Source organism: Felis catus, chromosome A1 (assembly GCF_018350175.1).
Source record: "Felis catus isolate Fca126 chromosome A1, F.catus_Fca126_mat1.0, whole genome shotgun sequence".
NCBI classification, from domain to species: Eukaryota; Metazoa; Chordata; class Mammalia; order Carnivora; family Felidae; genus Felis; species Felis catus.
The window spans coordinates 54,278,931-54,303,568 of NC_058368.1; the positions used below are offsets into that span (position 1 = coordinate 54,278,931).

The 24,638-nt window shown below is 35.5% G+C and overlaps 1 long non-coding RNA gene across 1 annotated transcript in view; it reads left to right on the forward strand.

The window, feature by feature from the left end:
* Window positions 1-24,638, forward strand: part of LOC111560110 — a 273,609-nt gene that overhangs the window by 101,113 nt on the left and 147,858 nt on the right. Inside the window, exon 4 of the long non-coding RNA XR_002741673.2 lies at window positions 15,778-15,841. This is a non-coding gene — a long non-coding RNA (uncharacterized LOC111560110). The remainder of the gene's footprint in view (window positions 1-15,777; window positions 15,842-24,638) is intronic.

Below are 24,638 nucleotides of genomic sequence, written 5' to 3' on the forward strand. Positions count from 1 at the left end.
CATCATCAACACAATTTTTAAAAGGTTATTTCAGAAGAGTACCTAGGAGCTTCCAAATGTTTTCTATTGAATTAAAAAAAAAAACTATGTTTGTGACAGCAGCTACTTCACAACTGTCTTGGCTTTGGATCTTAATTCCTGATTTCACAGGCAGTCTTTGTGACTCTGGGCTTTTTCACTATGCCTTGCCTTTGCCTTTTGTGTTTAAAGACAAAATTTTGTCTTCAAAGAATCACCCTCTCCTACACTGATAAAACATTATGTCTATTACCAACATAACCTATTAGTCATCAGCTCATTCTTGAAGTATGACCTCAGGTGATCAGAAGGAACTATTATAGGTGCCAGTGATTTCTTGGTATTCCAGACATACCAAGTCTCTGACTTTACAATTTAGTAAAAGAGGCAGCTAAAACAAACAGGATGTTAGGTAATATCACGAGGTGGTAAGGGCTATGAAGAAAAATAAAGCAGCATAAGGGGATAGAGAGTGAAAGAGATGCTCCTAAAAATAAGATGGTCAAAGGAGTTCTCTCTGAGGAGGTGACCTTTGAGCACAGAACTTATAAAACGAGGCAGTGTACAATGTAAACCTCCCAGTAAAGGGAAAAGCAAGTACAAAAATCCCTAAGGTGATGTGTGTTTTACATGTCTACTAAGAAAACCGATATAGCCAGATTATAGGGAGAGAGAGAAAAAAAGTGGGTAGAATATGAGGCTGAAGAGGAAATCTGGGGCTAGAACATACAGGACCTAGTAAGTTATGCTAAATTCTGCATGTTTGCACTGGTGCAACCAATCTTAGTATTTAACCAATGAAACACTTCCACACTACTGAGTAAATAGCTGCTACTCAGAACCCCTTATTATCTCCTTTCCTTGGCAGATGCCCTGATCCTTCCCTAAGGATCGATTCATTAGTGGGCTGTTTGGGGCCACTGGATTACTTATTCAATGTTTTTAATTTAATCCCTGACAGTGAGGATTCAGGGATTCCTGAATTCCTAAGTGTTATGGAGAGCTACTAGAGGGTTTTAAGTAATGGGTAGGGAATATGTATGACACAATTTGATTTACTGATTTAAAATATTAGAACAGGGGTGCCTGGGTGGCTCAGTCGGTTAAGCATCCGACTTCGGCTCAGGTCATGATCTCATGGTTTGTGAGTTCTATCCCCACGTCGGGCTCTGTGCTGACAGCTCGGAGCCTGGAGCCTGCTTCAGATTCTGTGTCTTCCTCTCTCTTTGCCCCTCCTCTGCTCACACTCTGTCTCTCTCCCTCTCAAAAATAAATAAACATTAAAAAAAATTTAAATATTAGAACAATAGACTAAAGGAATGGATGGAGTGGAAGCAGGACATCATCTAGAATGCTAGTGTAGAATTGCAGACAAGAGATGACAGTGTATTAGACCGAAGTGGTCGAGGTGGAGAAAGTGAGGCTTGGTCAGAATCAGGATATATTTTGATAGTCATATTTGATAAGTATGCTAGACTGGGCTGGAGTAACAAATAGATCCCAAATGTATAATGACTTCAAACGAAGTAGGGATTTATTTCTGATTTATGGAAGAGTCTAGGGACATAAAAATCAACATAGGTTAACAAGAATACAAAGGTCAAGAGTGGAATAAATGAAAGTATAGAGTGATTATAAGGTTCTTATATTGTTCATGAGGGATGGGAATTATTTGTCAGTGAATTGATAACCCAGGTATGCATATTGTAACTTCTAGGAGTTAAACATCAATATACATTTTGATAAAATATCAAAATGAAAGATAAAATGCAATACTAAGGTAAAAAGAAATGCTTGATTCATAGAAAAGACAGAAGGAAAGTAAAAACAGAGGAACAAAGAACAAATGGGCTAAATTGAAAAAAAAAATAAAGATAGTAGAATTAAACCAATATAGAACCATGACTACATTAAATAGAAAAGAAATACATTTCAAATAAAAGCAGAGGTTGTCAAAGTGGAGGAAAAAAAAGCAAAACCTGGTGTGCCTGGGTGGCTCAGTCGGTTAAGTGTCTGACTTTGACTCAGATCATGACCTCACAGTTTGTGAGTTCGAGTCCTGCATCCAACTCGCTACTGTCAGTGCAGAGCCCGCTTCAGATCTCCTGTCCCCCCTTCTCTCTGCCTCTCCCCTGCTCATACTCTCTCTCTCAAAAACAAATAAACATTAACAAAAAAAACCAAGACCTAATTGTGTGCTGTTTAGAAGTATAAAGACTCAGACACATTGGAAGTAAAGGTTGAAAAATACATACTGCAAGGAAGACAGCTATTGTGACTGTAGTATTATCAAGGGAAGGTGTCTTTAAGCATGAAAGTGTTATAAGAGATAATAAGGAACATTAATATTGATAAAATGATTGCTCAAAAAGTCATAATAACTAAATATGTATGGACCTAATAGCACAGCTTCAAAATACGTGAAACAAACATTGGCAGAACTAAATGAGAAAGAGAGTAATCCGTGATCATAGATGGAGATTTCAAAACCCTCCTCTCAGCAATTGATAAAATGCCGGAAAAAATCTTAGTAAGGATATAAAAGATTTGACTAACACTATCAACAACCTTGACCTAATTGACATTTATAAAACCCTCTTCCAAATAAGTGTAAAATACACATTGTTTTTAGACATTCATGGGATATATACTAATTAGACCATATGCCGGACCACAAAATAAATCTCAATAAGAATCATCAAAGTATTGAAATCATACAGGGTATGTTCTCTTAGCACAGTATCATTAACTAGAAAGAATAACATGAATATATCTTAAAAACCCAAATTATTTGGTAACTAAGCATCACATTTCTAGATAATTCATGCATTAAGGAAGAAATATCAAGAAAATTTATAAAATATTGTGAGTTAAATGAAAACAATAGCACTATATACCAAAATCTCTATGAGCCATCTAAACCAGGATTAGAGGAAAATTTATAGCCTGAATAACTTAATGTTTCTTAAAGTAGAAATATGCTAGAGACAATTCTCTGAGTTATGTCTCTTTAACAACTTTTTTTTTTGTATTTTTGTTTGTTTCTACTCATGAAGGATATTTCATCTACAAATAAGAGTAGAGATTGATGCTTAGTTTTTAATTTTAGTACTCTAAATATGTTATTTCATTGTCTTTTGGCCTCTATTAATTCTAATGAGAAATTAGACATCATTTTTCCTCTTTATTTATTGTGTATCTGTGGCTATGGCAGCTTTTAAGATTTTGATTTTCAGCAGCTTAAAAAAAAATTAAATCCACATTAGTTAACATATAGAATAATAATGGTTTCAGGAATAGAATTTAGTGATTCATCACTTACATATAACACCCAGTGCTCATCCCAACAAGTGCCCTCCTTAATGCCCATCACCCGTTTAGCCCAACCAACCAACCCTAACCTCCAGCAACCCTCAGTCTGTTCTCTAAGAGTCTCTTATGGTTTGCCTCCTTCCCAGTTCTTATTTCATTTTCCCTTCTCTTCCCCTATGTTCATCTGTTTTGTTTCTTAAATTCCACATATGAGTGAAATCATATGATATTTTTCTTTCTCTGATTTATTTTGTTTAGCATAATACATTCTAGTTCCACCCATATTGTTGCAACTGGCAAAATTGCATTCTTTTTGATCACTGAGTAATATTCCATTTTATATATGTATATCACATCTTCTTTATTCATCAATTGATGGAAATTTGGGCTCTTTCCACAATTTGGCTACTGTTGATAGTGTTGCTATAAACACTGGGGTGCACGTGCCTCTTTGAATCAGCATTTTTGTATCCTTTAGATAAATACCTAGTAGTGCAATTGCTGGGTCATAGAGTATTTTTAATTTGTTAAGGAACCTCCATACTGTTCTCCAGAGTGGCTGCACCAGTTTGCCCTCCCACCAACAGTGCAAGAGGGTTCCCTTTCTCAACATTCTCTCCAACATCTGTTTTTCCTGAGTTGTTAATTTTAGCCATTCTGACAGTTGTGAGGTGGTATCTCATTGTAGTTTTATTTTGTATTTTCCTGATGATGAGTGATGTTGAGCATCTTTTCATGTGTCTGTTAGCCATCTGGATGTCTTCTTTGTAAAAGTGTCTATTCATGTCTTCTGCCCATTTCTTCACTGGGTTATTTGTTTTTTTTTTGAGTTATTTGTTTACTGAGTTTGAGAAATTCTTTATAGATTTTGGATACTAACCTCTCATCTGATATGTCATTTGCAAATATCTTCTCCACAACTTGATTGAGCATGGTTGGTTTTATTTTATTTATTCTGCATAAGTTTGACTGAGATTCTTGGATCTGTATATTGATGTTGTTATGTTCTTAGATGTTATCTTTTCAAATATTTCCTCTGTCCTATTATATTTCTCTTGTAATTCTGGGATTATAATCATATATATATTAGACCATTTGAAACTGTCCCACAGATCTTACTTGCTCTGTTGTAGATTCTCTAGTCCAGCAAAAAGTAGAAGTCTGAAAACATAAACTTTGATGTGCAGTTAACCATCCTTTCCACAAAGATGAGAGCTAAGGGGATCTTCTAATATGAAATGTGCAAGAAGGAAAGGAGTAAAGGATGTCTCTGAGTGTTTGCTTGGGCAATTCAATGAAAGGTGGTGATCTTTTTTGGGGAAGTTGGGAGAAACATGTTGAAGAACAGGGAAAATAATTGACAGCTTGCTTATAAATATGTTAGGTTTGAAATGCCTCAAAGAATTGTAAGAGATGTCAAGTAGGCAGTTGTATACCTGAAGCTCTCAGTTTAGGAATTATCAAACTACACATACTATTCAAATTTATGGCAATTTATGAGAATTCTTAGGAAGAATGTTACAGATAGAGAAGAGGTTGGAAGACTGCTCCATGAGGTACACTGATGTTTTGAAGTTGGAACAGAAGGAGGATCTTTCATAGGGGATTGAGAAGTAGGAGGAGGGAAACCAGGAGATAATTGTGTCCGGGAATCCATAGAAGGAAGATGTTTCAAAAACTGTGTAATCAAATGTGGAAGATGGTGTTGTGGGGTTGGAAAGGTAGGACAGGAATACTGATTAATGGATTTGGCAATGTAGAGATTGTTGCTGACCTTTACAACATTCTCAGTGGAGTGATGAGGATGAAGGTGTAGCTGGAGTAGGGATTGAGAGAGGACAGGAGGAAAGAAAGTGGAAATGCCAAGTATAGATCAATTCTTTTGGATGTCATATTAATTTCCTACTGCTGCTATAACAAATTACCATGAATTTAGAGGCTTAGAGAACACAAAGTTATTATCTTGCCATTTGGAACTCAGAAATCTCACTAGATTAATATGAAAGCTCCAGCAGGGCTGTATCACTCCAAGAGGACCTAGGGAGAATCTGTTCATTGTCTTTTCCAGCTTCTAGAGGCTGCCTACATTCCTTTGCTCCTGGTCCTCTTCTGTCTTCAAAGCCAGGAAATGTACTGCTCTGACCTCTTCATCCAACATTACATCTCCATTTCTGATTCTGGTTTTATAAAAAAAAAACCTTTGTGATTACATTGGGCTCACCTGGATAATCCAGGATAACTTGTCCATTCTCAAAATCCTTAATCTGATCATAGCTGAAAACTCTTATTTTGCCTTATAAAGTATATTCACAGATTTTGGGGATTAAGATGTGGGTAGCATTAATGCAGCATTATTTTGCCTCTTAGAAGTGGTTGTGTGTGTCTTATCTATGCAGAAATGTCCCAGTTTGCAGACAGTTGCACTTGGCTCTATATTGCTAAATGGACCCTGTCAACATTTACAGAATGATTATTTATTAAAAATTAGAATTTTCTTCAATGAGTAGCATGTGGTTGAGTATAGTTTTAAGGATATCCTTTTAAAGTTTTTCATTGCTATTGTGTTTTTCATTGCTATTGGTCTAAAACACCCCTGAAATATTTTCTAAACGTAGAATCCTTGGAGAGGTACACTTACCTTTAAGTGGACATATTTTAGGTATGTATTATATATTCGTATCTAGTAGAGTCTTACCCTGTTTTAGAGCGAGGTGTGATCTAAACAAGTAATTTTTTTAAAAAAGTAACACGAAATAACACACATATGATAATATCTTTACCTGTTAATTCTGTTGAACATTATGACCAGTTTATTTAATTTCAAACCATTCATGTTTTAGATTTCAAAAGCAACTAATTATTGATTTCACAAACAGCAAAGATGTTCATGTGTATCTACGTGTATTTGAGAAATAAAATTACTGAGTTTTTTTTAGTGATGTTAAGTCCTTGTTGTTAATTTGTTTGGAGTCCCAAATAAAGTGACTTCTAAAAATATATGTAAAACTAAGATAAAAAAACTAGTAAAAGAGAAAACAGAGTAGAAGAATAGCAAGAGGTCAGAGGATAAGTTGTATACAAATCAAATATGAGGCCCTAGTAGGTATTAACATATAGCATAGACATATGTGTATAATGTGTGTGTGTGTGTGTGTGTGTGTGTGTGTGTGTGCGCACATGTGTGCATCTCCCTCCCCCCAGTTGTAAAATCAAAAGGCAGGGCTTATGAAAGGTCAGTGTAAACTCTTCAATGGCATTACAAATTGAATTTACTGATCCAAATCTGAAGAACATGATTGCTGCTGATAAGGTCAGAATCAATTTTACAAATGGTACAGAAATTTGTATGACTGTTGAAATAGGGGTTCTATTTAACTTCCTTGGAAAGGAATCATATTATAGAATTTCCTGGTGCCTTAAGTGCAGAAATACCATGAAGAGGTAATGTGCAATTTGTTCTCAATTTAATTTAAAATAAAAGGCTCTAAGACAAAGAAGCATTCTAGCTGTTAGAAAACGATTCTCCAGGAGACTTGCGGGAAAGTACCATTTTAAACCATCCATTTGTGGGTTCCTGTGTTTACCAAAGCCTGTACTTAACACAGATTAAAAAATAGTAGGCTCTACTGGGAAAAATGGTTTTCAAGGCTATTGTTGGTAATAAATGGGAATAATCATTATAAGCCATATTGTCTTCTCCATTGCTACCTTCAAGTTGTCTCTTGCCTCCCTCCTCTAGCATTGATGAGGGTTTTTCTGATCTTCCCATTTTATTACTATATAAAATTCCTTTATTTGTAAGGATTCTGAGACTCATATTCATAACAAAATATTTGGCATGTATGACATCCACTGGTTTTAAAAAGCCATATGTGTCCTGTTTGTTTTATTTTCAACATTATTATAATAAAGCAAATAACAAAGCACATATAAAGCATTCAATTCTTTTAGGTTATTCATATTTTGTCGATATTCATGATCCTTGATTCATTTCTTTGTGTTCAGAAAATAGTGGAATATATGACGATTTCACAAAATAGGACAAAAAATTCTCCAGCTCTTTCTTTGTTTACTCTTTTCCACTTGAGTTAAGCATGTTGCCCTCTTCTCTGCCATCCGTTCCATTAATCTAAAAATGTGGTAGTTTACTGGTCAACCCTCTACCATGACTAAGCTTAGACCACTTCCTTTCGGGAAAAGACAATTGAGCATGTTCTTTATAAACTCTGAGGTCCTTTACTGAAGTAAATGCAAGTAGAGACATTCAGAACGTCCCTCACAGCTCTAGACCGGCTTAGTGCCCTCTGTTTCCATAAGAATTCTGAGCTCTCACCCTTGCACCCCTCCAAGAACGCACTGGCTATCCTCTTGACTAAATTTTACTTCTAAACCCACCTCCCTAGGAGTCCCATGGTAATAATAGTAACAATTAAAACAATTACAGAATGATTAACATATACTGAGAGCTTAATATACACCAAGTTTTATGCGTTTTGTGTGCTATCTCACTTAATTTTTGTAGCAATCCAGTGAAGTATCACTGTCAACCTTTTAAATGTGAAGAAAATAAAGCTTCGAAGACGGAGAGATACCTCCAAGTCTTCCTTCAAGGTTACATGGTCAGTAAATGGCAGAGCCAGGATTCAAACCCAAGCCCAGGACTAGATCATCTCAAAGACTTTACTTTTTTAAAAAAAAATTTTTTTTAACGTTTATTCATTTTTGAGACAGAGAGAGACAGAACATGAATGGGGGAAGGTCAGAGAGAGAGGGAGACACAGAATCTGAAACAGGCTCCAGGCTCTGAGCTGTCAGCACAGAGGGGCTCGAACTCATGGAATGCGAGATCATTACCTGAGCCGAAGTCAGACGCCCAATCGACTGAGCCACCCAGGCGCCCCTCAAAGACTTTACTCTTAATGATGATGCTTAGACACCATTTTCAGCCTCAAGCTTATCAATTTTTAAATACCCTCGTATTTCCAATATAGAAAATTTCGATGCTTCTTTCTGGAATTCAAAAGGCAAATAATTATAGCTACCATGACTTAAGCTCTTACTACAGGGCCAGACAATATTTTTAGTTCTTTATGTACATTGTCCCATTACAAGAACTTTGAAGTTACATCTTTAAAAATCTTGTTTGTATTTTACAATTGAGATAACTGAGTCTCAAAAATATTAAATCACTGTGCAAAAGCACTCGGTAAATTACAGATGTGTGATTCAAACTCAGACCTACCTGATGTTAGGAAGGGCGTATTTTCATGTTTCTGCACATTTAGGGATTTCTGAGCAAAGACAACTGGAAGCTGGGGTAAAGAAAGTAAAAGATGACCGAATAGATAATTAGAAAGCTTTGGAGAGAGCTGGGGATTTATTTCTAAATGGGCTTGCTTTTCCAAGGGGGTAAACTCCATCTAAAACCTGGGGCTATCTGTTCACATTCCAAAGAATTAGAAAACATTAGGGAGCAAAGGTTTCTTTTCCTTTCATAAGAGGGGAGAGGGCACTAGGTAGCCTAAACAAGCTTCCAAACTTAAAGTTTTGGGCTTCCTCTTCTGTGGTGTAAGAAATCCTTTTTGTGCACACACAGGGTCTATCTGGTTCTCTTCCATCACCCTGAAGAGGGAAAAATGGGCATGGGGAAACTACATGGTTATTGCTATAAGTAATAATAGTAAAAATGCTATATTTCCTTTAAAACTCTTCATAATCCATCTCTATCTTATGACCACCCTATTTTCTACTGTTTCCGAAATGAAGCCTTGGTGCTGGTCCTCACTATTCCATGAGACTGGGTATTGCTATATCTGTATCATTACACATTTTATTTATTCTTTCTTGATTTTATTTTTTTTACCTTAATTTATGCATATTTTCAAAGTCAAGTTCAAATCCAAATAGTAAAAAAAAACATTTTCTGATCATTTTGCTTTGAAGCCCATCCTTGGACTTCATGTAATTCTTGAATATTTTTTTTGAACATTTATTTATTTTTGAGAGACAGAGACAGAGGATGAGCAGGGCAGGAGCAGAGAGAGAGGGAGACATAGAATATGAAGCAGGCTCCAGAGCTGTCAGCACAGAGCCCGACGTGGGGCTCAAACCCACAAACTGTGAGATCATGACCTGAGCCGAAGTCAGACACTTAACTGCCTGAGCCACCCAGGCGCCCAAGACTTCAGTAATTCTTATTTTTACTTTCCCTTATTGTGCGATGTGTGATTTTCCACACCATGTGCTAACTCTGGTTATTAGCCCCTTGAAAACAGGGCACAATTGTAGACTTCCTTGGTTTTCCTCTAGCAACTACAGTAGGAACATCTTAAAGATTGATTTTGATTCATGAAAGACAGCAATGCTTCTTCCTAATGAACCAGGTTTCTTAGAATTCAGAACCTTTAATATTTCCCCACTTAGAGCAGTCCTTGGTTACTCCATTCAGGGACACAATAGATATGAAGAAATAGCAGGGCTATTCTGGTCCAAAATTTTTAATTCCTGAAAATTAATTTTATTGAAAATTAATAAACTTTTAAAGCAAGGGGCAATTATTTTACTAATCTGTATTCATTCTGATAACTCAATTACTCTCAACTCAAGTAAATTTTATACCCAAGATTCTCTTATTGTCACATTTGTCGTAAGTTTTTTCTTATCAGTAGTGATAAGACTAATAAAATCTTTATTATATTTTCACTTTTCTATGTTTTGGATCTATGTTCATGTTTTTCCTTTGAACTGAGAATCTTTTGAAGTAAAATACTTTTATTTGCTGCCTAGCAGTTTTGAAAGCAAAAAATTAATACCTTCTGAGTTTCAAAGGTTTGTTTTAAATACCTCGTTTTTTAATATTATCACTTTTATTTTGTTCTACTACTGGCATTTTGTTTTACCTCATTTCCATCTTATTTTATTTTTTCATCAAAATAGTACTGTGATACTATTTTATAATTAATTCTTTACTGCTGTTATTCTCACTTTTTATTTCCTGTTCTTTCTGATTTCTCCCAAAAGCTAAAACTCATATTTTTTAATTCCAATTTTGAGCATGTTCACTTAAGTATTTTTTCATATTTCAAGTATGTTAATTAGCTTTTCTCCAACTAGAAATTATGTAATAAACTAACTAGCTATAGCAGTATTAACTTTCACTTACTTTATTAACAATACTGATCAATTCTGTTCATAGTGCTTGCATTTAGGAATAGATTATGTTCAAATAATTTCTTTTAGGTGTTTATTTATTTAAATACTTACTTATTTTGAGGGGTGGAGGCAGAGAGAGAGAGGGAAGAGAGAATTCTAAGCAGACTCCACACTGCCAGCACAGAGCCTGATATGGGATCGAACTCATGAGCCATGAGGTCATAACCTGAACTTACACCAAGAGTCAGATGCTTAACCGAATGAGCCACTCAGGCACCCCTAGGTGTATATTTAAAGTACGGTACAAAATAATTAAAATTGAGTGAATCAAAGATGTTCTTTATTCTGGAACCAAAGATCCAGTAATCAAATTACCTTACTAATTTATTTTTCTAGGACACAGATTTGATGCCATTGTTTATCTTTGTGAAATGATAAAAAATCTGAATAGCCATTTCAAAAAAAGATATTATTTTGCAAAATATTTAACTTTTATAAAAATGTCATGTTGATTTTTGCTGCTTTATTGAGGTGCAGTGAAATTTAACAGAAATTGTAGAATGAGCTGAGTAGTCATGGCAGTGTGAGGCCAGCTTTCCGACTCAGTTTAGTACCCAGGAGGCAAAAGAGGTTGTTTGTGTAAGAAGGCATCCAGAGGTGCATGTGTGCGCATGTGCGTGCACTCACATGCACTTGATGAGTCAAAATTGTGAATATTAGAGGTAAAGCTAAATCAGCATCACTCGGGCATTAAATATAAGAGCTGGTTAGAAGCAAGGGATAGACAAAATTTGGAAATTACAAAATGCATTTGATAGCAGAGGAAAGATCAGGTTTTTAGGCAAGGGAAATCACTGACCGACGTGTTTGCAATTATTATTAGTTTGGTCGAACACTCAGAAAAAGTCTTATTAAGGTAAAAGACCTTCCTCTCACTGGGGAAAATAGAAATCTCATGAATTTTAATAGATAGGAAAAACCTCCTATGAAGACATGAGAGAATGACATACAGAGAATGAGATGTAGAATGTGTTGTTGGAAACCTACATAAAGACATTAGCAAATCTGGGCCATTGTCCAACCTTGTGGGATTGGGTTATAATAAAGGACATTTTGACAGTCATTAGACTGAAAAAGGACAAGCACTTTCTGGAGGATAAGTAGTGCGAACGTGTGAAATAAACTTCGGAGGGCCTCAAACTCAAAACTTCGTTGTCTCATTTTGTCTAGAACGATCTCAGCCTTGAAGGGACAACTATATGTGTGTATATCATACATGGTAATCTTTCAGTAATTGGCTTATAAATCACTGAAGTTTCACCCATTTGTCCTTCATTTACAATAGAGTGTAGGAATTTGGTTCTAAAAGACTCAGAGATTAATATGACAATTTAAGTTTAAAACTGAATGAATGAAATATCAAACGTGTGTGTGTGCACACTGTGTGTTATATGTTGTGTAGTGAGAAGAGTTCGGATCCAATATATCAGGGTTTGAACTCTAGATCTAAATCCAAAGCTCATATGTGAGCTTGAGCAAGGTAGTTAATTTCCCTGATCTTCGGTATTCATATCTGTAAAACAGGAGTAATCCTCTTTATACTAAAATATTGTAAGGGTTATATGAATTCATATATGCAGAGAATATAGTACTGGGTCTAGCAAATACTGGGTGATCAGTAAATATGTATTATTATTCCGTTCACATCATTGTATCTTGTTAATTACAACAAGATACAATTCTTCATGAAGCTAATTCTTTAGGTAGTGCCAAGTAATAATGTTTCCATTATTACATATTTAGTTACCTTATACATTATTCTTGGTAAAACATTAGGTTTTGTTGTGTTTCTCAGGTTTCCTCAAGAGTCATTGCATATTGTACTTCAGGTCCTGGTCAGCTATCATAATACACATTTAGTTAATTTAAGAGTTTAGAAGCTAATGGCCCCACTGCAAATCCCTTGACATTTTAAACCAAGCCAAATAAAGCAAGCAAGAGAGTGTTTTACATGAATTCTCCAAATAGGGAGGGTTATCAAGTTCATTTACATGTTTACCAAGGCTGCCAGCCATCCTGACTTGTTTGGTAGAGGCCTGTTTTTATATGAACTGAACTCCGTTTCTGATGGTCTGTTGGCAATAAAACAGCATGAAATCTCACTCATCATTATTACTTACTCAGTGGACCTGTTTTTCATCAGTAAAGTTTGGCATTTAATCAGAGTTTAGGGTGCATCACTTCTGAACATGTATTTGGTGCTAGAGGCAACAAAAATCATTAAAATTTGGCTCTTGGTATAATGACGAGGTGCATGAATGGGGTGGAAGTTGTAAAAGGCTATAAAACTGTTAAATTTGGTGTGTGGGAGGAAGAAATTATTTGTAAAACCCATAAACTTCTTTAGCCAAAATATCTATTACATGCTAAATGGCACTAATGAGCTGTTCTAAAAGTCCAGGTTACTAAGTATATATGCATCTCTTTCTGTGTTAAGTGAATATTACAAAAAGGAACTTCAGGTTTTCCTTACTATTTCTGTAGGAAAAGCCAAACAATCTTGGTGCTACAAATTTAAGACCTGGGCCACATTAAAAAAAGAAAAAAAGTATTAGTTTTAGAAACCATGGCCTCAAAAGTGAAAATTTCACATAAGATTTTGGATTGAGATCTTCTACACTGTTTCCTTATTTTTAACAATATCATAAATTTTAAAAAAAAGAATTCTCAAAGGACCAATGTTTTTAAATATTAATACTAAGAAACACTTAAGCATGCCAGTAATTATAAGTATACCATTAAACACTATGACAGTTTACTGAAATTGATGAAAAGAAAAAAATCCAGCATTATATGTATTTCTTTACCTATATTTCTATCTCTCTATCTCAAATCTATGTCTATACCTTTCTATATCATCTATATCTATATAATATCTATATTTATGTCTATCTACATCTGTGTCCATATCCATATCTCCACATCAATATCTATATATCCATATCTATTTACATGAAAAGAAAGAAGTAATGAAAATCAGCTTATTTTCAGCTATAAACATCCTATAAATGCCTATGAAATAATCAGATAGAAAAAACTGAAATTAAAATGACCTCACCACCACAGAGCCACCATTCTAATTATTCACTTTAGGGTGTTGCTTTGAATAGCATTTATCCAAACTGTGATGTTGGTAAAAGGTATGGTTTGAAATATGGATTGGTGATATGAGATTATAGTGTGCTTGGCTTAGATCAGACTTAATGTTTTCGTGGGAAAGTTAAATCCACCCATCCAATTCCATTAGTAAATTAGCACTAGACCATCATAAATCACACAGCTACTGTCACACACAGCTATTTATGTCAAGTGAATAAAGACAACTCTGGGTCTGTTCCAGGAAGCTACGAGTAAACTGATTTCAGATCTCAAGGTGGAAGCCTGCGTCAATCAATCTTTATTAGGGAAAGGGTCTGAGCAGGAATAACAATAGCAAACCAATCCATTAATTAATAAAGAAATGAAAGTTTAATTTAAATTTAATTTAGCATCTCTATTAAGATTTGGAATGATAACAAATAAGGAGATGAAAGACATTTTCAATAAATAGTTTGGCTTTTACTAAATTCTAATGTGCAAAATCCGTCTACCAATTGGTATCTGACTTTTACAAGTTACTAAGAGATGAGATTGAATACCAACCATACAAGTCCATTTTGAAAATTTGTTCCCCAAAATGATAATACGTATACATTTAGACAAATTGATTTTGAGATGCCTGTGGAATAGATAGGTTATTTGCAGTTAAAAGTAGAGATCTGGAGCTCAGGAGAAAATTTGAGGCAATTGATGTAGATTAATGAGTTTTCAGCATATAGATGGTTATCAAAGCCATAGAAGTAGCCTAATGGGTATTTACCCAAAGAAAACAAATATACTAATTAGAAAAGATACATGCTCCCCTATGTTTATTGCAGCATTATTTATAAAAGCCAAGATGTGAAAACAATCGCAGTACCTATAAAAAGATAAATGGAAAAAGAAGATGTGGTATACACACACACACACACACACACACACACACACACACACACACACACAGGAATACTACGCATCCATTAAAAAAAAGGATGAGATCTTGCCATTTGGGACAACATGGATGGATGTAGAGGGTATTATGCTAAGTGAAGTAAGTCACTTTGATCTTTTATCACATTCCTTACCCATTTGGATGATGGGAAGATTCACAATAGGGACAAATATATAATGCTTTAACTTATTTAGAAGAAAAATTGAGAGAATACTAATACAAAAAGAGATTAAAAGATGAAGACCTGGGCTTTATAAGCATGAAGGAACAATTAATTCTATGTCTCTGCTAAAGACAGAACAAGAAATGTTCTGGAACTGGTATTTGGTCTCTAATTGGACTTATGATCCTTAGAAAACTAAAGACAATATTTTTAGGGCTTGCTCCAGTTTGATTTATAATTTCTATAAGAACAGTCTAAAAAGCCACCTGTACGATTTCTCAAAGATCCAGTTCCTAAAGGATTCATTCATTTATTCATTCATTCATTTTTTTCTAACATTTAAAAGATGATATTGCATGTTTCATTATAGTTTTAAACATTTCCAAATATCTGCATTGTTTTTCAATTCCAGAGCATTACTCCTCCATTTGCAATAGTTTGTCAGTTTATAGAAAACTTGCTACTCTGTGATTTTTCACAAGCCTACCTTTCGTTTTTAGGAAATAAATCTATAAACACCTAATAAGCTAATGTTTGCAATGACAATAGAACATAGGTTATACAAATAATCACGGAGTTCTGGCTTTACAATGAATGCATTCAGTAAGAGAATGTAGTTTATATGTTTTACTTTAAAAGAAGTTATGATAGAAATAGCTTTAACGTAGGCATTAGCAAATGTTCCCAGAGAAAGATTTTTGCTACAGTGAGACCTTAGGCAATTAGTTCCGAGTGAATTTATTTTACTAACAGGAATGATTTGTCCTGCTAATCAAGCTAGGATGAAAATAGCAAACAGGGCTTGGCCCATATTGAAGTGAAGTTCTTTTGAACCCTCCATTGCAATCTTCTTTTTAATCTCCTTGTTCTTTCTGTTTTTGTAATGTAACATTTCTTATCTCTAAATGGAGTAGTTCCTTCCTCTTTTTCTACTTTCCTTTTAAAAGAAAAAAAATTTCTCATCAGTTCTGGGACAGGAAAAGATAAAACTTGCAGGGAAATGGTAAAACATAAAATTTTGTGTCATTCTTCTGTTTTTCAGGACAAAAAATATTGCCTTGAGAAGTCACTCGCTGTGCCATTGGTTGGCCCATGACTCAGCAGAGGTAAGTGGACATTTGCTAGGACTTCCTCCCAAAGTCTACTCACACTAGCTCCTCATTTGGATTGTCATGTGGGACAACTGATAACTCCTAAATTCCCATTTCAGACATTCTCATGAGTTGAAATTAAAAATGAAAAATACCCTATTAATCAACGTAAGCATTCCTGGGTAAATGAGGGAAATTTCTAAAGAAATAAAATTAGGCCTGTCACATAAACACCCCAGATTTGTTTTGTTCTTCTTTTCTTAATTTTAAAGGATTTTTTTGGGGGGGGGAGGGTATATGTTCTATTCAGTTGTTCTGAGGCATTTGTTTTTGTTTGGAATTGCTCTGGAACAAATTTAGGCATCATAGAATAAATTAAATACAACCTATGAGAAATGTAATGAATACAAAAAGTTACCCAGTGTTGACTTTAAATTTGCACAAGGCTATGGATATTTTTGGTAAAAACTTAGGATATTTTTTTATATAATACGGGCCCCCCCCCCCAAAGGCATTAGAACATTTTCTTGGGCAATATTCATTCTATTACTTACTTACTTGTGGTAATGAAAGCTTCTGAAGAAAAATAGAAAAAATAAAGTGAAACAAAGAAAAGTATTTAATCAAAGGGATATGGCATAAATGGTTTTATACTTAGTTCACCCACACAGGTAAAAAAAGGTTAGATAAACATTCAGGCAACTAAATGAAGGGAAGAAATAATTATCATGTTAGCATATGGGATAAAGAAAAGGGAATATTGATTAAGACCTCCAAAGTGAAGCAACTGTCGCAAAGATGAGGAGAGAACAGTAGGTCTATATGGAAAGAATTTGAAGGTGGATTAATAAATTGCAGCATACCTGAGGTATGTCTCCAAGAAGGTAGAATTCAAGCTAGGGAGGAAAGGGTGGATTTTTAAGCAAAGGGGCTATATGTTCTGCTGGGGAAAAAGCATGGCAAAGATGTGGCACAGAGGAAAAAATAAATGTGGTTTCCTGGAATGGCAAGTCCTCCCATTGAAACTTTAGGAAATGTTTCAACTAGATATATTAAATGGTTCTGGTGGAATGCTGTAATTCTGAAAACATCAGTTCCTTCACTGTAGTTTTTAAACAACAGGGGAGGGGTGTCTTCTTTGACATTCCTCCTTCTTATCACACATCCATATCCAAGTCCTGTTTGTTCCCGGGTAAGATCCCTCAAATCTATCACTGCTCCAACCCCGATGTCATACACCTTCCTGGAAATATTTAAATATTTTTAACCTTTATGAAAAAATTCCTTTCTTCTAATTATATTCTAAAAATAGATTTTGCTTTGTAAAATCTGGGCATCCACAGAGTATGGAAAACTGAGCTCCTGTAAAAAGTTCAATTTTCTCTAATAAGAGTGTCAAAATTTGGTTTTTTATAGATGGAAGAAAAAAATAATAATTCCTGCCAAAAATAAGTGAGGCTAAAATGTGCATTTTAGCTCTGTGTTCTAATTAAATTATAAATTCATGTTTGGTTTATTAAGTCATCGGATTTTGACTTATAAACTTGAATGAGGAGTCATGGAACTTCTCACTTTGATGATGTACTTTAAGTATATTATATAAGAATATTATTCATAACCTAACTTGAATTTATTCATAGAAAAAATAGTTAGGTCTACCAGGTCCATCAGGGTAGCTCAACCAATGGTTCCCCTTGAGCATAATTTTGAATTTCCTTATCAAATATATCACCGTTTCCTGGAAAAACTCAAAATTCAGTGATGTCTTTCTGAAAGCACAGTCTCCAGAATGGACATAATTTCAACAATGATCTAAGCAGAGTAGAGAGAGATTCTTAGCTTCCTTTTTTTAGATGTCATATTCAATTGACAAAGTTCAAGATTATATTAGTTTTTTCAGAAACAACTATTTTATTCAGTTAAAACAAAATACCGAAGTCTTTATAAAATCCACTTACATTACCTCAGGGAGGGGAAACAAACTGGATTCCTCTTAAAGTCAGTTCAGTTCAAAATACAATGAAATCCTCTTAAATCTGTTAAGGATTTGTTATAATTATATGCAATTACATGATGTGTAAAGAAACAAAGAGGGGAAAAGGTAGGCTAGTAAGCTATTTTCAGGATTAAAAAATACATAAGGAACATTTGGTGTTCATTGAGAATGAGGGTGGGAAACAGTAAAACGTCAAATTGTTTTCACTTTTAGCTGGAATCATATCAGCTCAGTGTTACATTGCTCATTTTATGCTGCTCTGAGGTTGTATGTGCATACTTACATATACATATCTGCAATACATATTTGATTAATAAACATAGGAAAATAAATGAATTATTCCTGAGTAAATGCAACAGATCTGCTGCATAAATTCTATGGGAAACATTTTGGAATTGGTATCTTCAAAACACAGAAATCTGAATATATGTAAGAACATTTAGTAAATCTCCTTGTCGTTCCCTGGTTTTTCATATTTCAGAGGGTGTTCCTCATCCACTTCTGGATGGCATCCATTCTGTGGCTGGCAGAATGTGGGCTGGAAGAGCCATGTATACAACATACTGCAGTTGTGGCTCTTTCCTTATGAGTGTGGTCAGGTTTGCCGTTGAGATTCTCATACAGATACAACCTCTTCTACATGCACCATCTGTATCAGCCCCTAGACAGCTCTCTTCTCCGGGTTTTCACGTTTATGCACAAAAACTATGATTAGTCCCATGAAAGAAAAGCAAATTTCTTTCCATTGCCTCAAAAACTTGTTTGCTATTTTCCCTCTAATCTGGTCTGAAAGACCACACAATTGTGTAATACGTAATTTAAATTTCGGGTAAAGCGAATGGAGAAAATTCTGTGAGTTTTCAATTTGGAGGCTTGCTTTGCCTCTCCTGGCAATCCAGAATTCCCATCCTGCTTGTGTCTCTTTGTTTCTGATGTGTGTTCAGCAGTTCCAGCCACCAGAGAGTTTCCTTGCTCAGGGCTCCTGCCTCCTGTGGTTAGGAGCCATAACATCTGTGATTCTTTTCTTCTATTGATTTGAGATGCAATTATCATTATTCTCTTTCTTTTTGGTATAAACATATGCTTAAATACATGGCCCAGTTATTATTCATTTCGTGTACATGTTATTATACAGAAATCATTTACTGCCACTGGGGATAACATGGATATTTGACAGTATTTTTTTAATGTTGTCTTATCATTAATTACCTATGTCCCCATTTTTGATGCTATGTCAATTCAAAAATTCCTATATATGGGCTTTTTATTGTATATGTGTAAATATCTTTATGGAGCACCAAGCGGTGGGTATACCGTTAAAAGCATTACAAGATAATTAAAGGAAATCCTAACAAGTAGGAATTATTCTCTAACTAAAAAAAGAAAAATTCATGCCTTGTGAGAGAAAATCATCTCAAAAGTTTGCAGCCTTTGGCTCACATATGCCTTCAAGTTACTCCTGTGATAGCACAGTTTGGCAAAATTTCATTTTGGTTCGAAGGAAGTACAACACTCATGACCGTTTCATGTTGTGGCCAGAGAAGGGAAAAGTTAATGACGGGACTCGAGGACAGGCACACGGACAACCACAGATGAGGTCCATAGGATACCACATCTTCGCACTATGCGCGTTTAATCTCTCTTCCCCCACGAAAAGAACTGAGCTCGATCAGTTGACTGAAAAATGAACCCTACCTTTGGGGGTTTTACACTAAAGCAAACTAAAATAAAATACACTTATTAAACAAAGGTCTTGGGATTTTATTGTGAGACTTTTAAGTGATCTTCAAATCCTGGATTCTATTTGAGGTATGTACAAGTTTGTGAGGCACTTGGTATTTGCACTTACCCATATACAGTAACCTAGATGGCACAGGCACCTGGCACCTGTTAAGAATTTTAGGCTGTTCTTGTGACAGCAAAGAGTGGCAAACTGAAAATATCTGTGCCATTAATATGCAATAATATATATTTTTTCATATGAAAAAAAGAAAGTCAATTTGTAGATCCTGGATGGACTGAGTTGATCAATGCAGACACGGCTATCACTACCACTTCTGATTCTAATTCATCCGCGTGCTTTGGTTTTAATTTAATTGCTAAATAAATAGGGTCTATAATTTTAATCTATGTTTTTTATTCCACTTACTTATTGTCTCAGAAATGTTGTTTGTTTCTTGTAATAGCATACATCTGATGTCTCTGCGTCTCAGGAGGGTTGTGGTGTGGTTAGAGTGGGGCTTAGTCTTCGCCCATCCCTGTAGTAGCTATGTTAAGTATATGCTAAAGATATATGGGAATTGGTGGCCGTTTTAAAGAAAGCTCAGAAATGCATATACATTTTGTTTCTCATTTCCTCTTTGTTCCTTTTGGAGAGTTACTGTACTGTTTGGTTCTTTGGAGACATTTCTCTTTCCTGTCCTTTGATAATCAAACTATTTTATATAAATTTAGAGACAATCTCATTGGCTGTCTTTATTTTATTTCTTTGGACCCGATTTTCTCTTGATTGTAAATTTGTCATTAGGGAATTGTTTTCTTCCTTTAGGCCAAACAGCTGTTTTTTATTTTATCTTTCTTCTTCTTCTTCTTTTTTTTTTTTTTTCTTTTTCCACTAAGGAGGTCAAGTTCCTTTGGGGGGAAAACTTCAGTTCATTATGTTCTTTTCTTTTACATCAACATGTACAACAACAAAATACAAATTGCTTTTGGGCTCTGAGTTGCTGTAGTAGATTTAGTATTATTCATTTAAATATCTTTGAATTTCCAAATGGTAGGACTACTTCCAACCCTCAGCTAATGCCCAGTTAGCAGCTTATTATAGCTAATTTACTTTCATCTGTAGATATGGAAAACACATCCTTAACCATGTATTAGTAGGTTGCTGGAAAGAGTGACATCTGGTTAGCTTTTATTCCTATTTTGCTGCGCTTTTACATTCCATTTAAAAATACCCAGGACTGGTTAACACAAATCATTAATCAAAAGCCTATTTCAGATACTGTCAGTGGTTTTGGCATTACCTATTCCATCTATAAAGTGTCCAAAGTCTTTGAATTAAATGACTCATTACATCTCTGGTCTTGATAGCCAGTGGGCTCTCTTAGTATGATGTTATATACTTGGAATAGTGATTGGCAATGGGGATGCTGTTCAAGTGCAGAAAACTATTAGCAAAATTAGTAAAATAAAAGTTTAGGTTAAACTTGAAAAAAGGATAATACATAAAATAGTACTAGAAATTCACAAGAATTTGCCATATCTTTTTGAAAGTCAGGATATTGTCTAGGCCTAAGTGATCTTATGTCCCTTCTCTTTGTGAAAGGAAATAAGACAAATATAATGCTCATAATAAAACAATCTATTTGCTCTTTCTTCCCTCCCTCCCTCCCTCCCTCCCAAGGTTTTGATATATAGATTAATTTAATTAACTGAACCATGTATTACAGAAACACAAATAGTTCAGTTGCACAATGGGTGGGAAAACACAGGCTTCCTGTAGCTTCACAATCATTCCTTCATGTTAGAATAGGAAAGAAACCCTGAGTGTGTGTTTGCCATGTGAAAAAACTTGCTTTGGTTCTATCTAATTTTTGCTTTTTCTAAGGTTTTAGAGATCTAGGTATTTACTACTTTCAAAGTTTGTAATGGGGCGCCTGGGTGGCTCAGTTGGTTGAGCATGACTTCGGCTCAGGTCAGGATCTCACGGTCTGTGGGTTCAAGCCCCGCATTAGGCTCTGTGCTGACAGCTCGGAGACGGGAGCCTCCTTCAGATTCTGTGTCTCCCTCTCTCTCTCTCTGCCCCTTCCCCACTCGTGCTCTTTCTCTCTCTGTCTCTCAAAAATAAATAAACACTAAAAAATTTTTTTAAAGTTTGTAAGTCAAGAATTATGAGGAAAGGTGGGAGCATGCGGAGTGTGTGGTTTATCATCTCCTCTCCTCTGAAATATAGTTAGAACAAGGGACAACTTGCATTTATGATTAAAATCATAAAAGTCACCAAATTGATAGCCATGTTGAGAATTTCAGCCAGACACAGCATATATAAGATCAAACTAGGGAAAAGCACTGGAGGTCAACAAGATAATAGGTGCCATCACTCAGGTGACAGTAACAGGTGAAGCCATCTCAGCAGTTCCTACATCTGGAGGGATGGTTTATCAACATGGCAAGTGGCAGCCCAGTAATTTAGGCTGAGTTTTGGTGGCAGAAGCTATCACAAGAGATGGCCTACATAAGAGAGAGAAGCAGTCAATAGGGTGGCTCCAGTGAAATTTTACAAGGTGAATTCCATCTTAGGGGTGACAATGCTACTCCTACACCAGGCAAGGGAACTGGTAATGCACAGTCTGAAATCTGGCGTAGTACTTCACGAATGAAACACACAAACGCACACATGAAAACAAAAGAAATGAGGCCACGAAGACATGTAATTCTCCATCTGGAATTACCCATATTTCCAGCACCTTGTCTCTACTCAAAAAATTGCAAAAAAAAAAGAACCAATTAAAAGTTCATTTTCAGACCCACAAATGTACAGACAACTAATTTTTGACAAAGCAGGAAAGAATATCCAATGGAATAAAGACAGTCTCTTCAGCAGCTGATGCTGGGAAAACTGGACAGAGACATGCAGAAAAATGAACCTGGGCCACTTTCTTACACCACACACAAAAATAAACTCAAAATGGATGAAAGACCTCAATGTAAGACAGGAAGCCATCAAAATCTCCGAGGAGAAAGCAGGCAAAAACCTCTTTGCCACAGTAACTTCTTGGCCAAAGCAACTTCTTACTAAACATGTCTCCAGAGGCAAGGGAAAAAAATGAACTATTGGGACCTCATCAAAATAAAAAGCTTCTGCACAGCGAAGGAAACAACCAGCAAAACTAAAAGGCAACCGACAGAATGGGAGAAGATATTTGCAAACGACATATCAGATAAAGGGTCAGTATCCCAAATCAATTAAGAACTTATCAACCTCAACACCCAAAAACCAAATAATCCAGTGAAGAAAGGGGCAAAAGACATGAATAGACATTTCTCCAAAGAAGACATCCAGATGGCCAACTGACACATGAAAAAATGCCCAACATCATTCATCATCAGAGAAATACAAATCAAAACCACAATGAGATACCTACCACCTTACACCTGTCAGAATGGCTAACTTAACAACTCAAGCAACAACAGATGTTGGCGAGGATGCGGAGAGAGAGGATCTCTTCTGCAGTGTTGGTGGGAATGCAAACTGGTGCAGCCACTCTGGAAAACAGTATGGAGGTTCCTCAAAAAATTAAAAATAGAACTACCCTATGACTCAGCAATTGCACTACTAGGTATTTATCCAAGGGATACAGGTATGCTGTTTCGAAGGGGCACATGCACTCCACTGTTTATAGCAGCACTAGCAATACAATGGAGTATTACTCAGCAATCAAAAAGAATGAAATCTTGGCATTTGCAGCCATATGGATGGAACTAGAGGGTATTATGCTAAGCAAGAATAGAGAAAGACAAATATCATATGACTTCACTCAAATAAGGACTTTAAGACACAGAACAGATGAACACAAGGGAAGGGAAGCAAAAATAATATAAAAACGGGAGGGGGACAAAACATAAGAGACTCTTAAATATGGAGAACAAACTGAGGGTTACTGGAGGGTTGTAGGAGGGGCGGATGGGCTAAATGGGTAAAGGGTATTAAGGAATCTACCCCTGAAATCATTGTTGCATTATATGCTAACTAACTTGGATGTAAATTAAAGAAATTTTTTTTGAAAATAAATAACAACAAAAAAAGTTCATTTTCTGATGTTTGCGTTTTATGGAACCATGCAGAAATGTGATGATTGGAGCTGATATACTTCCCTCTGTCATCCTGGAGTGAGTCTTGAACTCCAAGTACTCAAGCCAAAAAGGAACAGGTTACTTGAAAGCAAAGATAAGGCTCATTTCAGATTTTGCAAAATTAGATACCAGAGGCAAAATGAGAAATTCTAAGTACAAAAGAATAATACTGTAATTCAAGAATATGTGTTAGTCCAAGTAATATTTCCTGTCTGAGAGCAACAAAAAAGATATTTTTAGATAGGCAAAGACTCAGCACACCATGCAGTTCTGGTAAAGGAAGAGAATGAAGTTGTTTTTATGTGAACTTCTGCCTGAAATTTCTAAAATGATAAAAAAATGAAAATTAACCTTAACTCTAATAAACTAAGGAATAGCTTCATTATCAAATCATATAATATCTTTTAGAAACAGTGACAATCTGGAGTGCCTGGATGGCTCAGTTGGTTAAGTGTCTGACTTTGGCTCAGGTCATGATCTCACAGTTGATGGGTTCAGATGGGGCTCTGTGCTGACATCTCAGAGCCTGGAGCCTGTTTCGGATTCTGTGTCTCCCTCTCTCTCTCTCTGCCCCTCCTCCGTTCAGGCTCTGCCTCTCTCTGTCTCTCAAAAATAAATGAAAAATGTTAAAAAAACAAAAACAAAAACAAAAACGGTGACGACCTGAGCCTAAAACAAATTGGATGTCAAGAACTAATACATATCTCTCTAGAAACAGCACAGATGGCAATTTTTTAAAAACCTAAGTAGGAAGGGCATTAAGGAGGGCACTTGTTGGGATGAGCACTGGCTGTTATAAGTAAGTGATGAATCACTGGGTTCTACTACTGAAACCAATACTACACTGTATGTTAACTAACTTGAATTTAAATAAATAAGTTAAAAAAACACTACACATAAAAAAGAATTCTTTAGCCAGGTACAAATCATACACATATAAAGGAAATGAAAACATAATTATGC